Genomic DNA, 15,688 nt, shown 5'->3' with positions numbered 1-15,688 from the left:
TTTTCGGTTCATACAATTACCCTTATTCGGTTTTTGGTTTATTCGGGTCGGTTTGGTTCGGTTCCGACCCGAATAACATCCCTAATCACCAACACACCATACAAACCATCAGTGAGTATTTTACCGGCGACGAAATCGATGTTTCCGATGATGAGGTCGACAACATCGGTGATATGGATACTCCTCGGTTGTTTCTCCTTTTTTTTCTCTTTTGACCAAGAAATCAAGTTTAACTGAGCTTTGCCAATTTCTTTTAGGATTGATTCAATCGATTTAGAAGAGGTCACAACAGGTGGAGATCAAATACGGGCTATAGAGGTCCAAACCTAAATCGGGGAAGATGCTGTATCGACAAAGATGGTGAAACTTTTATCGGCCAAATATGTTCAGGTATGATCAATTTATTAATTTTTCTTCACACCGATTTGTTGGTTTCTTTCCCTTTCTTGTAAAATCTTCTTTTTAGTTATCATTTTCATAATGGTTTATCGGTTCTGGTTTTAATGTTTCTTTGTTAAAAAATCTAAACAAATGGTGGTCAATCTATTCTTAAATGAGTGAAAAAAAAAAAACTAATTTCATTTCTAAGGATCACAAACTGTTTGATAAAATTGCTATCAACTACTATAATTTTTGCCCTAAGATTTTGATTTCTAGATGGAGATGGAGACCCCGACGACGACCATATTCAAAGATTGCATTGGTTCTCGGCTACTTCCATCATCGATTGATCGGATACGTGGTCATTTGGTGGTTTGGGTGGGTTACATATGTGGTCTTTCTATTTGTCACAGTTACCCAGTACCAATGTCGCCGGTTGAATTCTAGTTGAGAATTGGGCTTCTCATGCGTTCCCATGTTGATTTCCTTCTTTTTTTCCATTTCTAATATTTTAAGGAACATGGGACGACATAAAAGGGGAGGCGATCGGATCTACAAGGATAACTAATTCCCCTTAAATCTGCTAAGGTGTGTTTGGATAGGGTTTGTTATGAATCTGTTTGATTTTAGTATTTGGTTTATAAAGTATGCGCTTTTTATTAACAGAAAACGAAGGATGAAGAGAAATCGGGAGAAACGAAATTGAATTATTTGTGTAAGGTTGCTATTGTTCAATCTGAAGTACCTTCTAGTAAGTTTTGTACTGATTTTGATTTCCAAATCGTTATGATTTTTATTTTTATTTTGCAGCAAGATAGGAGTTTGCTTTTACAAGATGCCAACTGATCTGAATAAGAAGATCTTTGACCAAAACATGGATTTTACATATTGTTCTTAGCAATAAAATGTAGATAGTATAATTCCTTCATATCAAGAAACTATAGTTCATATAGCTAAAGGGGTTAAGCCACTTCCAGCTTGCCTGCCACCCATTTGATGGAATGCCTAAACCAAAAAGAGCTCTATTTTGTATGTAAAAAGTAAGTGGTAATAGCAGTATGGGTGCTACTAAGTGGAAGCATTCCGAAACATGTTTGTGAAATGAAATTTTATTTGTTAAAATTATTTAGGGCTAATGTCATAAAAACCGTAAGTTTTCAGGGTTTATCGGTTTTGCCCAAAGTTGAATTTTATGTCCATTTTTACCCTAACATTTTCCAAAAAATGTTCGGTTTTACCATTTTACCGGTGATAACATGTTACCATTATATTAACTTCGCAAAAAAACCCTTAAGTTTATAGTTTTTTTTTTTTTTTTTTTTTTTTTTTTTTTTTTTTTTTTTTACGTTTTTACCCTTAAGTTTACAATTTTTTAACACTTTTACCCTATATATTTTTTTTTTCATATTATACGTATTCAAGCAGAAAAATTATATTTATAAATGAAAAAAATTTAATTAAATATTGTATTTACATTTTTTAATGTTAATTCTTTATATATATATATATATATATATATATATATATATATATATATATATATATATATATATATATGTGTGTGTGTGTGTGTGTGTGTGTATGGGTTTTTTTTCTTGGATAAACCATTTAAGATGTAAAAAACAAATTAATATGTTTTTAGAACTACAAATACGTATTTTTATGTATTTAAAAATATATGTATCAATAAAAAAAACTTGTTCATTCATAAACATGTTTATATAAGTATATACATATATTTTTACAAGTGTAAATATGTATTTTGATATATGTTTTTTTTAAAGTATAAATATACTTTTAGAACTATAGATACATATTAATATATAAAAATGTAAAAATATGTATTTATACTTTTAAAAACTATATCTATAAAACACATATTCATAATTCTAAAAATATTATTTATCTTTTTATATGGTATAACCATGCAAAAATAGAAACACACACAAACAAACAAATATATATATATATATATATATATATATATATATATAACTTTAAAAAAATATAAATACAATATTTAATTAAATATTTTTTCATATATAAATACGATTTTTCTGCATGAATATGTATATTATGAAAAAAAATTATAGTTAGGGTAAAAGTGTAAAAAAAAATTATAAACTTAAGGGTGAGAACGCAAAAAAAGGGTAAACTTAAAGGTTTTTTTGCGAATTTAATATAATGGTACCCTAGAAAACCTGTTATCACCGGTAATTAAAAGGGTAAAACCGAACATTTTTTCGAAAATGTTTAGGTAAAAACGAACATAAATTTCCACTTTGGACAAAACCGTCAAAACCCTAAAAACTTGAAGGTTTTTGTGACATTAACCCAATGATTTACTATCTCATTAGTTGTAGTCTTCATGAGGGGTTGATCCAAAGTCCTTATTGTGGCTATAAACGTTATTTCATTATTGTATTATTTGTGCCGTTCATAGGATGAGTTAAGAGATGCAGTTTTATTATTGTAATATTTGGGTCATTCATACCTCCATTATTTTAATGTAGAGTATAATTATATTATTCAATATAATATTTGCAGTTGATAGAACATAACAAAGAAGGGTGTCGTCTTTAACCACATGTGGGTGTTTTGACTGGGGATTCTTATAAGCAGGTATTGTCACTGTCATTTTTGGATTTCCTATTTCATTTATATCATTGCTTGCATCTTAATAATAGAATGTCTAATTTTTTTTAATTTGAATTATTTTTTTTCTACAAAAATAATTGCATATTTAAATTTGTAGGCATCTAATGTGGCTTGCCTTCCATCCATAAAAAAGTGGAAATAATCATTTTTGTAAATAATTTAATATAACGGCGTAGTTAAAAAACAAAAGTATGATGCTTCAATCAACAAACGGAACAAAGTATATTGCTATTTTTTTAACCCTTTCAAAATCTATTGATGTAAGAGTTATGAAAATTAGAATCGAATTTTGCGAAAAGGACTTGAACTTAAAATCTTTTAGTCAATGATAATTAGTATGATAACGATATTATTAACTAAGTTAGATTACAGACCATAACTTTATTAGATAACATACCATAATTAATTAGATCTTTTTTATAACTTGAATTTATCTTTTCCATTATTCGTAATATTTTTTAGATTTAAGGATTGAGTTTATTCCAAGAGGTTATATATTTTTACAGATCTAGAACATTCAGTGCTTATAAATAACTTTCTAAAGATAAAAATATTCTTATTTTTTTGGTCAAATGGTTAATCTCTATTTTGCAATAACCATAGAAGCATGATGTTTGTGTCATTGTGTGTGTATGGCTGGTCCATATCATTTAATTCAATTGATGTTTAAATTTATTGCAACCTTTCATGTGTTGACCATTTTGCCCTCGGTGTCCTATTGTTTAGTTTTTGGGTTATTTGGTGGTTGTTGTTGTTGTTTCTATCATTCTTTTGTTAGTTTTTAAGAGATACCTATAACATTCTATTGATGGATTGATATATGAAAGCATTTATTTTTGGTCAACATCTTGTCCATTTTGCCCCTGATGCAATTTTGGTGAACTTCAGTCTTTTGGTGGTGTTGTCCCTTCCATTAACTCAAGATTATTGTGACATTTACAAATGAATAGCAAGCTCTCCCTTCCCCTCTTTCTCTACCTCCGCTACTTCATCCCTTTACTCTCCTGTACTATCATATGCATGTATTTTACATGCCAAAAGTAGCATCCTCAATATCATGTTTCATTTACTTCATGCTCTACAAAAATTACAACAATGTGAATTTTGTTCATGGTAATTATGTATTGAATTTACGCATTTGTCCCTTATATGTAGTATATGTTTTACTGTAAAGTTGATAAATGCTTCCACTAGTTTCTAGCTTGGTAAACTTTTTTTTGAACTCTTCTTCAGGTTTACTGTTTCTGATCTCGGAGGGAATATGGTAAAGGATTCAGAGGGTGGGTGTGGCTATAGAGCATGGGATTGAGTACAATGATAACAAATATGTAAAATGTCTATTAAGCAAAGACAAAAGTCGTTTTAACCCATGCGGAGCATGGGATCTTCATTAGTTTATAATTAAGAATGACCGTTATTTTACTCATGCAAACACATGTATGTTCAAGCCTTAAGAAACCTCCATTAACCTAAGACCTAAGTATTGTGTGGTTTCATTAAAAACATGTTTGTTGACGCCATTATCGTCTTCTCATATGATCCATCAGAAAAATCAGACAAGGTCGATGTCAACGCGTCTTAGACCATGAAAAGTTCTTCTGATGAGAATAGGAGATCCTCAGTCCTGTACTATAAATTCTATATCCTTTTTGGGCGACTCAATCATAATTTCATAGCAGATGCAGAAAGAAAGAGATAATAGAACTTCCGAAGGTTGAAGAGTTTGAAAGAATTTGTTTAATTAAAACTTTCTTTTAAAGAAATTGTTGTCGATCAATATGCAAAACCTGAAAAAAAATCGAAAAACTTTGCTTTAGGTCTAATAGACGGTTGCCAAAGTTAGATAACCAAGAGTGCAATATTGGGTGTGCTGGGGCAGACGAGGAAATTCTTCAGTCTAAAAAAGAAGAAAGTGAGTGGTTCATGTCACTATTTACCCATTCCAAAATCAATCACACTGTGTAAATGGAATTCACTAGTGGTTATGGTGTGTAACATATATATATATATATATATATATATATATATATATATATATATATATAACACAAGATATTTTTTAAAAATTTTAAATTTTTTATTTTCAACTTGTCATTTAATTGTATTTTTCATTTTATTAAATTAAAATTCCACATTAATATGTAATGTAATATATATGTAAGGTATTTATTAGAAATGGTTTATATATAATGTATTCAATACATTAAGCCTCATTAATTTTAATAATTCAAATTTTTTCTCATTTTTTCTTATAAACTCAAAATTTTCAAATTGTTAAAATTTCATATTTACTTTTTTTAAATAAAATCATGTAATATATGGGGCTTACACCTAGTTTTTATATTAAAAAATAGTTCCGGACTATTTAGATAATAAATAAGTAAAAGAAAAAAATCAAAAAGATATTAAAAATAACAATAACATAATAGTCTTTTTGTATGAGCGAATGATCAAAGTTGTATTTTTAAAACTTCGCAAAGGTTAGACCAAATGTACGACTTTGACCCGATCACATGGACCACTTTAGTAATTTACTCCGATTATATCTACCCTAGTAAATAAGAATGATTTTGCCACATATCCTTCTCTCATTCAATTTGTCACATATCATTTTGTCATAATTTAAAGATATATTTATTTTCCACTTGTCATTTATTTCATTTTCCATTTCTAATATATTATTAATTAGTTTCCATAAATTAAACTTACTATAGTGATATTAATTTCAAATTTTAAATTTTAAATTTCAATTTCAATTTCAAATAAATTTACAGTTTAAACCTTTGTTTTTAACATTTTGTTATAATTAATCTGTTAAGTATACGGGTCTGATAAGTAAACAATAATTTTAATTTATTTATTTTTTGCATGTTTTTTCTCATAATTTTTATTTATTTCAAATTTCGAATTTAAATAAACTTCTCATTTAATCGTTTCTATTTAACATTTTGTTTTAATCAACCCGTATAATATACGGGTTTCACAACTAGTATTTAATAATCTTTTATAGAGAAAGCTATAAATTTCCTTATTTATGTGGTTATAATCTCTATGGTTTCAAAATTGAAAATGCTGTCATTTAAGTAGGGTTTGTCACCACTCTATTTAATAGTTGTTAATTTACATTAGTTAAACCTTGTAAAGATACTATTTTGCACTTGATTTATATATTTTATTATGAGAAATTAAATATCCTCCTACATTTTGTTTCTACAAATCCTTCTACCCATTTAAATAATAACATGTGTCATATTAGTATCCAAAAATATTTTTAAATTTCATTAAATGGGCATTAAATGTTACACATGTCACAATTTAATTGGTAGGATGATATGTAGGAATAAAATGTAGGAGGATATTTAATTTCTCTTTTATTATTATTATTATTATTATTATTATTATATATATATATATATATATATATATATATATATATATATATATATATATATAACCTAATCCATCCTCCATCCTCCATTGATCCTATTTCAACCAACCCCCCATTCCCGGTCACAACTCTCGTCACCAGCTTTCTGGCCACCATTACACAATCATCAACATTTTAGTTGAACTACAGAACTAGATGTTGAGGAACCTATGAACAATACTATGATACCGAGGTGTACATTGTTAGTGCAAGGACTTCGTTTTCTTCTTGAAATATTCCTGTAAGAAAAAGATTAGTATCAAGCTTGGTGGTTGAGGCTCGAGTTGGACTCGATTCCTTAAACAGATTCGCCATCTGGATACTTCCACTTGCCTGAAAGAGTCGTCGGAAGCAGGTGTACAGACAATGCGAAAGAAGAAGAGTATTTTCATTCGTGTGTTGAATGAGATGTTAGATGTCTCCTTTTATAGTTGAATACGCAATTGACAAGTTCAGTGTTTTTGGTCTACGAAATCCAAGATTTGCACCCCTCCCCCCTGTGCGCGGGTAGGATTGTAGTAAAACAATAGACACAATCTTGTAAGTCTTTGATGCATTCAAGCTTATAAACCTTGTTTAGTTTGGTCTTTCTACCAGTGTGAGACTTATTCCCACATTCATCTCTTTTACTAAATTTATTCTCAAATACCCATCTTTGAGTATCGATATCTCATTCACATATACTCCATTTTGGACATATAATATATCGTTTAGAAGTTCTCACGGAGGAGAACACAAACCCATTTAGAGTTATATATATATATATATATATATATATATATATATATATATATATATATATATATCATGGAGGAGAACACAAACCCATTTAGAGTTATATATATATATATACACACACACACACACACACAACATATGTATATATTTATACATGTCCAAAGTTAGTAAAAATATAAATATTTATACTAAATTTTCCAACATACACTAACATAGATAAAAGTACCTACCGAGTTGTTGATATCAACTACAACCAAATACACATGTATAAGGTTTCTTCCAACATCTTGAATAATGATCAAGTGACTAACGTTACCATCATCAACTATGTAACGTTACCATCATCACCTATGTATATAACATATTCCATTTCAAGACGTTGGAAAGCTAACTAATATAATATATGATTTATCTAGCGAACTAGTTTTTTCACTGAATATAAAAATTCAATGAAATTAAATTTGACGAAAATCTTACATTGTAGTTCTTAATGAAAACCATAGCATATCTTGGTTGATAACCAACGTTCTCCCACTTCCTAGCAGTGCAAGCTATAATGGAATATTCATTGACCTCATACTTTTTAGTTCAAATTTAACTAAATAACATTGAAATTTTGGTTAATAGAACTCGCACGTTACATTTTATATAAATTGTAGTCAAAATAGACATTACCGTAGTCAAAATGTCAGAATTCGTAGTTAAAATGTCATGAATCATAATCAAAATGTTAAACTTTTATTGGGGAAAAATCACAAAATCTTAGATAAGGGAGGAGGAAATTGTTGGTCACACTAAGCCATCTTGATTTCAACGTTTAAAATTTTGAATTTTGGCTTTTTATATCTAAATTTTAGTGGGCTGAAAACAATGGGCCGAAATAGGCTGATATTGCATCTCACCTGTTGAAATTGCAAAATTGCAGGTAAGAAGGTAGGTGATGATTTTGATGGCTATTTGTTATATTTAGTTACTTTTTGTCTAAAATTGAAAAATCATTTTAAAAGTTGTTAAAATTGTAATTTTCTCAAATAAATTGCTTTATTACATTACTTTTAAGATACTTCGTATTATTTTAACTTCTATTTGATTGTAGTGTTCTGTTCGAGATCTTTTTCTCATCCTTCAACCCATCTTTTAATTCTTATTAGATTATATTGTTATAGTTCACTCTCTTACTTTTACAGAGATATAAAGATATCATTCTAACGATTTTTTGTTGATTTAATATTAATTTTACATGTTAATATTTTTGATTTGTTACTTTCTATACCCACTCGTAAAGGTGGTAAGTTTTAGTCTAGGAAGAGTAAAATTCAGTTCTTGGTAAAAAAATACATGGTAGCCTCCAACATCACATAAAATTGAGTTTCGTAGAATTAATTATGCACACCATAAGTTTGACCTACGACTTCGGTAACTCTCTTTGGACCAATTTTATATAATAAAAAAACAAAAATACATTTGTTTTAATAATAAGATAGAAGTGCTTTAATAAGTTAAATAAAGTAATAAACTCTACTTTTTTATATTTAATCTTCTAATGGTTTAAAAAGTCTACGTGATACAAAAGAAAAGATTGTTTATGATAACAAATGGCAGCCCTTGAGGGTTTTACAGTTTTTCAAAATAAGATATTGGCGTTTTGACGATGCTATCTACTGATCGAATCCCTCACTTAATTTATGGGTTCAACATGAAAACCCAATAGAATAGTCAACGATGGAGCCCTTTTTCTTTCTCCTAACCAGATCACCAACAATTATGTGCTCTCATTGAGTTCCAAGAATGATTCTCCAAAAAAGATTACTAGAAACCAGGCCCGGTCCAGACGGTGGACAACTCGGACGGTCGCCCAGGACCTATGTCTCTAGGAGGCACAAAATTTCTAGAATATATGGTATATATAGAGAGAGAAAAAAAATCAATTTATCTAACGATTTGTCTATTTTCAATTTTAAGGCCCATTTTTTTCTCTTCGCCCACTAGACTGCCCTGCTAGAAACTCCAAGCGGACCTTAATAATATTTTTGTCTCCAAAGGTAGGAGTCCACTATGTACGAACGCCAATCATTTGCTTTCTTCTATAGCTGTTGAAGAAGAGTCGGAAGTAGAGGAGAGCGATCACGGGGCTTTTCTATTTCCAAAACACGGTCGAAGCAAATCCGGGGAATGCAAGCAATTATGCTAACTACTTAGAAAAAGTACACACGATTAGCCTTAATTATGAATCTTTAAAATCAATCTTTGTTTCGATACATACACACTCATTGATTAGTTTGATATATTGTTTCAATTTCTTTTTGAAACGGAAAAATAATATATAAAATAAAATAACCCAACTAAAGCAAGGAAGACAAAGCGATTAAATTAAAACATGAGTACATGGAAGACAAAGCGATTAAATTAAAGAGGAGAACAACTCCATTCCACCCAACTCCCCGAATTGTTGCCCTTGTACTTATTTCATTCGAACGTTTGAGATATGATTGAATCTGCGGTTCTAGCTGGACAGCCAACAATGTTCTTGAAAATCTTATTATTTATTGTAATCCAAATGTTCCATAAGGTAGCGTAAAATATCATATTAGGGTATTCTTTTTTCTACAAGTCCCCCATCTTATAGCGTAATCAATGAAATCCCTCACCTTTCAAGCTTGCAAGTTTTCTATGTTACACCACCTCGGAATCCACTACCAAACATCCTTAGAATAAGCAAATTCTTCCCATAGATGGTTTGTAGTCTCAATGCAAGTCCCACAAAGTTGACAATTTTGATTTTGGACATTTATACCCCCTATATATTAATGCATTAGTTACTAGTATTCGATCCAACACAGCTCTCCAAATGAAGCATTTCACGTATAGAGGGATGAGTTTTGACCAACAAATTTGGGGTCCAATTAATTTATTGAGTTTAGCATCCAACTTGCGCCTCAAAATATTGACCATGTAAACTCCATCTGTTTGAAACTTAAAACGAAATCCAACCTTGGAGACCTGACTGATGTCTAATGTGCTGAACAGAATTTGAAATTCATGGAGTTCCAAAAGGGATCCGATGTCAGTTGGGTTTGATTTCCAGTTCCATGAGAATCTAGTATTGCCCAGCCGGTCCATAAGGGTACACTTTTTCATCGATTCAAGATTGTACAGTAGTGGAAATCGGTTTTGTAGAGTATCATTCCCGCACCGTATATCTTTCCAGAAGAGAATATCAATATTTTGACATGGTAGAAGGCTAAACAAAACAACTGGATCAATATTGTGTAACTTGATGCTCCTAATTGCTTTGTATATGTTACTCCAGACCCCTGACCCATTTTGTTTTCCAAGATAGGTAGTCGGTTGTTTCCTGAGGTTATGTATGCTGTTTATGACCTCCATCCATAGGTTGCCTCTTTCATTTTTCAGTCTGGTAAATAGCACCAAGTTTTGTGCTTTTAGTGTTCCGACCTCTAGACCCCCATTTTTTTTCCGCAGCTACTTTTGATTGGTCTACCCAGTGCATCTTGCATTTTTCGTCAGTTCCACCCCATAGGAATCTACTTACGAGCCTTTCCAAGAGATCCAATACTCCCTGTGGTGCTTTGAACAATGACAGGTAATCAGTAGGCAAGTTTCCCGATACAAATTTGATTAAAGTTAACCTTCCCCAAACGGAAATGTTTTAGCCTTCCATTTTGAGAGTTTTTTTTTGGAATTTCCCAACTATAGGTTTCCAAGTATTTTTCAAAAACATGTTTGCACTAATTGGCACACCCAAGTATGTGAATGGGAAAGATCTTTTCAGACACCCAATTAAGGACCTGTGCCATATCTTGAAGCTGGGAATTGGAGGTGTGAATGACAAACAATCGTGATTTGTGAAAGTTCACTTTGAGACCTGAAGTTATTTCAAAACACTTAAGAATTCGAGAAAGGTTTTTTATATTGCCTTTGTCCCGATTACCCGTGAATATGCACATCGTCTACATAAAACAAATACGAGAAGGTGGGACCTTCGTGTGGGAGTTTTACACCCTACATGAGATGCATGTTGGGCGTGTTGAATTAGGTGTCTAAGTCACATAACTATAATTGGTATGTACTTGACCCGAGAGTAACATGGTTTATTTAGGTTGCCTTCAGCAGAACAATTTGATAGGATGGATATGTGAGAAAGAGGTTATTTATGATTTATTAATGTATTATAAGCTCTAATATATTAATATGAAATCGTATGATTTAATTAGTATTCATCAAGAATTAATTTGGTGATCAAAAGAGACTAATTAAATATACAAGGACTGATTATGTAAATCAATGATATATATATATATATATATATATATATATATATATATATATATATATATATATATATATATAGGTTGGGCTAATAATCCATGGTGGATTATTAGTGATGGGTTATGCTCATGTAAGAATCCATAATACGTTAGTACATTACAAGCCCAAGTGTATGGATCAGGGTTTACCCATGACTCTTGGATTCCTAGACTATATATATGATACCCTATAACCTAAAATTGCTGGCACAAGTTGTGCACTAGTATTTTCTTGGAGTTCATAACCGATTTTGTGTGCTAGTAACCTCTCTCTCAAGTCCACCATTTGTTCATGGTGTTTGTGAACCATTTGAGGCATCACACTTCAGGTGCTAAGTTCTTAAAGGCCAAACACAACAAACTACAACAAGAGGCAATTCTATAACTTACTTTTATGTTGTTTATGTCAATTGTATGCTAGTTGTAGGCTTCATGCTTTAGAAACAATATTGAATGTATAATTAGAGAAAACATAGATCCAATGCATTTAGGGTTGTATGTACACCACAAGGTTGTTATAGTGCTCAAAACCCAACAATAGTATCAGAGCCTAGGATTGTTTTCTATTATATTGTTGTTGTTGTATAATTTTTTAAAGCTGAAAAACTGTTCTGCCAGCACCTACTCGACGAGTACATGATTGGACTCGACGAGTAGGTTGCATTTTGTCTTGAACTCAATGAGTCCATAGTTGGGCTCGACGAGCTGGATCTTCAGATAGCAATTTTTCAGGTTTTTTGGCCAGAGTTGGATTAGGATCATTACCATGAAATGTTTTATGTCATAAAATCTGATTTTTCTGATATGGTAGTGACTAACCTCATCCAATTAAAAGATAAATTGTCAAATCTTGAAATTATTACTAGTTTATATGATAAGCAAATTGTTTGTAATTTTTTGATTTGAAGTTTTCTTACTTTAAGAGTTGTATTATGTCAAATTTGTAAAAGATAAAATTATGATTATTTTATTAGTTTTAAAATTTGATCTAAATGTTTTTAGGAGTTATTAAACTTGCCATCAAGTTTTGGAAGTCAAGAGTTTTTTATGGAGTTACAAATCTTGTCATCAAGTTTGGAACCCAAAAGCTTTTCAAGAGTTACAAAACTTGCCCTCAAGTTTTGGTATTTGAAAAGTCTCAAATTATGACCATTGAATTCTAAAACTCTTGTAATTAAAAGGTGCAACTCTTAGGTTCATAACTTAAAAAACTGATTAAATAGTTTTTAATTTTGAATTTTTATATTTTGAACCTTGATGTTATTTGATTAGTCCAAATTACTTCTTATGAACTTTATTAAATTAATTAAAGTGCTTAACTAAAAGAGAATTAATAAATCCATAATCATATGGTTTGAATTAGTTAAATTAAAAGTCTAATTTATTAATGGAATTAAACCATCTAGTATTTTAAATGTGTAAAATACACCCTTATACTATTATAATATTAAAAGTTTAATAATTATATATATATATATATATATATATATATATATATATATATGTATATATATATGTATGTATGTATAAGACAAGTCGGTCTTATCGTTAGTAGGCATCATTCACGAAGCCAATCTATAGGGGGTATAAGGTTACTGCCTATAAAATGGTGGTTTAATGGGTGTCCACTCTCACTCACCGCTTCCTTGATTGGTGGAGGGACATTAGCCGAATGGGTAGAATAGGACATTAATTCTCATTAAAAGTATAATGATAATTATAAAGTAACTAAATGTTTACTAAATTCCCAATCTTAGTTACTTTAGGAAAATATGAAAATGATGCTAATCCATGAAGTTGCACTTTGCACCTTGCTAAGTTGTTAGTGGATCTTGTGTGGTTAACCGACACACTAACTTGGACTAACAAGGGTGGAAAAGGGTAGCTCGATGTTTGTCATAGATCAATGGAGCGTGTGTGGTTAATTGGCATATTGATTAGGTGATAAATGACATCGAGAGTATCAAGCTAATTTACATGGTTATTCACACCTTGTATGTGATCCTCGGTATCCCAATCACAAACTTGAAGAGCATAATCGAGATTAAACATGCCATTGAAAAGTTCAATGAATCTCAAAGAATCTAGGAATTTCTATTCATTTAAAACCTAAAGTTCATTTTCGTTTTTCATGGTGGAAATTGGTAAATCGTCATTTACCTACTTTCAAATATTCTGCAATTGGAATACGACATCCCTCTTCTGAGTTGTAGAATATTGTGTTGGGTCCTAGCCTTAATATTTCATTTTGAGTGTTATATTATGGACTTAAATCAACCAACTTGAATTTCTCCCTTGTAGATGTCTAGTTCAGACAACTATGGTCTTCCCGAATCTTTTGGAAAAAGGTTTCCACATGAAGATGATATTCCACAATATCATACTTCACTTCCTCCACCTCCTCCAATTATTCTCCCTGAGCCACAAGTTCGAAGACTTGAAAAGTTCAAGGTTACTCAAGCCTTATTGGCTAGCAAACACAAAGACGGAAAGTCTGTGTGTGCACACGTCTTGGAAATGAAGTCACACATTGACAAGCTGGGAATGTTGGGTGTCGTTTTCCTGAGGAAGTTGGTTGTTGACTGGGTTCTTGAGTCACTTCCCGATTCGTATAGTCAGTTTGTTAAAGACTACCATATGACAGATCACGACATGACCCTTATCGATCTTACTTATTTGCTTATTGCTGCTGAATCAGCAATGATTTGGCGCAATGGTCAAGAAAATTTGATTGGAAGATCTACTTCCCAAGCTGCCATGGACATAGGCAATGACATAGATAGTCCAGAAAAGATCCCTTCTCCTATAGGAAGGGAATTGGCTATGGTCAAAAGATTTGACCACAAGATAAAATCCAGTTCTGAGATAGTTCCATGTGCAAATGCCAAAGAGTCCACTTGTTTCTAATGTTAGTTGAAGGGACATTGGAAGCGAAGCTGCCCTGACTACCTGAAAGATATAAGAGAGGGTAAAGTCAAAGTATTTGACTCTACTTCAGGTGAGTCGACTATCTAACTCTATTTAGTTCCTATTTGGAGATTCTTAATACATGATGTGACAAGGTTACATTTTAATGTTTTATAGAATCGAAGGAAGCTTAAAGGAAGAAGCAAGTGATGGGTTTTGAGCATTCTAACACTTCCTAAGTGTACATGCAACCCTAATAAATCTTGGATCTATGTTTGTCTAAGATTCATGCAAAATTGATTTCCAAGGTTCATGATCCTAACTAGCATACATGGGGAACATTTTAACTTAAATGAAAGATAGAATAACATACCTTGTTGTTGATTTTGATTCCTTGAAACCTTGTGAGCCTAGCACCCCAAGTGTGATACCTCAAATGCTTCACACAACACCAAATGCTATGGAGTAAACTTGAGAGAATGTATAACACACTAAAATTGGGTCTAGCCCTCAATAATGCATGTGTAGCCGATTTTGGGAAAAACATGAGCTTTATATAGTGTGTTGCATTAGGTAAACCCTAATGTAACATGACTCTTCATTTCCATGATCCATGGATTAACTCCATGGAGCATCCTATGGGTGCAACCCAACTTGATAATCCATGGAGCCTTTTAGCTCACTATATAAATTATGGATGATTTACATAATCAACCCATATATTTAATTAGTTATCTTTTGATCACTTAATTATTTCTAGATTAATTCTTGATCAAACTAATTAAATAATATTATTAATATATTAGAACTTATAATATATTAATAAACCATAAGTGTTATTTCTCTCATTTAGTTTATCTAATGCATGGTGCCATGCAACCCAAATGGACCATATCGGGTCGGGTCAAGTACATACTAGAAATAGTTATGGACTTAGACACCTTATCCAATAGTCTCCCACCTGGATAAGTCTAATAACTATATCTGCGAGTATGGATTCAGGAACCAATCAGCAATCGTAGCTCTTTCAAGGTCTCTCGGAACTGAGAAGATGATGATACGCCATTTAAGATAAGTGATCATATAATCCTCTGTTCTAGATATCAGCCAGACAAATACATGTTATTGTTATGGTGTATTTTCAGCATGGTGACTTTACGTATGACACCAGTGGGTGGATCTGGTGCCTGCGAGGGATCACGCTTGGGCTCTGGATCTGGGCAGCTCGATGACCAGTTGAGGGAGCTCA

At 31.4% G+C, this 15,688-nt stretch overlaps 1 long non-coding RNA gene across 5 annotated transcripts; it reads left to right on the top strand.

Annotated features, from left to right (window-relative positions):
- The first annotated feature begins 97 nt into the window (after positions 1–97).
- On the top strand, positions 98–4,559 carry LOC145053688 (uncharacterized). 5 transcript variants are annotated; one of them, XR_013684583.1, is made up of 8 exons: positions 98–187; positions 258–390; positions 658–759; positions 898–969; positions 1,048–1,101; positions 1,192–1,421; positions 2,929–3,003; positions 4,273–4,559. It is a non-coding gene; the product is annotated as an uncharacterized LOC145053688 (long non-coding RNA). The 5 variants fall into 5 exon arrangements; XR_013684582.1 differs by having other exon boundaries at positions 658–969; positions 1,048–1,096; XR_013684579.1 differs by having other exon boundaries at positions 658–969.
- Positions 4,560–15,688: the final 11,129 nt, after the last annotated feature.

Source organism: Lactuca serriola, chromosome 5 (assembly GCF_051521515.1).
Source record: "Lactuca serriola cultivar US96UC23 chromosome 5, Lser_US96UC23_V15, whole genome shotgun sequence".
Taxonomy (NCBI): domain Eukaryota; kingdom Viridiplantae; phylum Streptophyta; class Magnoliopsida; order Asterales; family Asteraceae; genus Lactuca; species Lactuca serriola.
The sequence above is the reverse complement of the archived record's forward strand: the minus strand, read 5'-3'. Positions and strand labels throughout refer to the sequence as shown.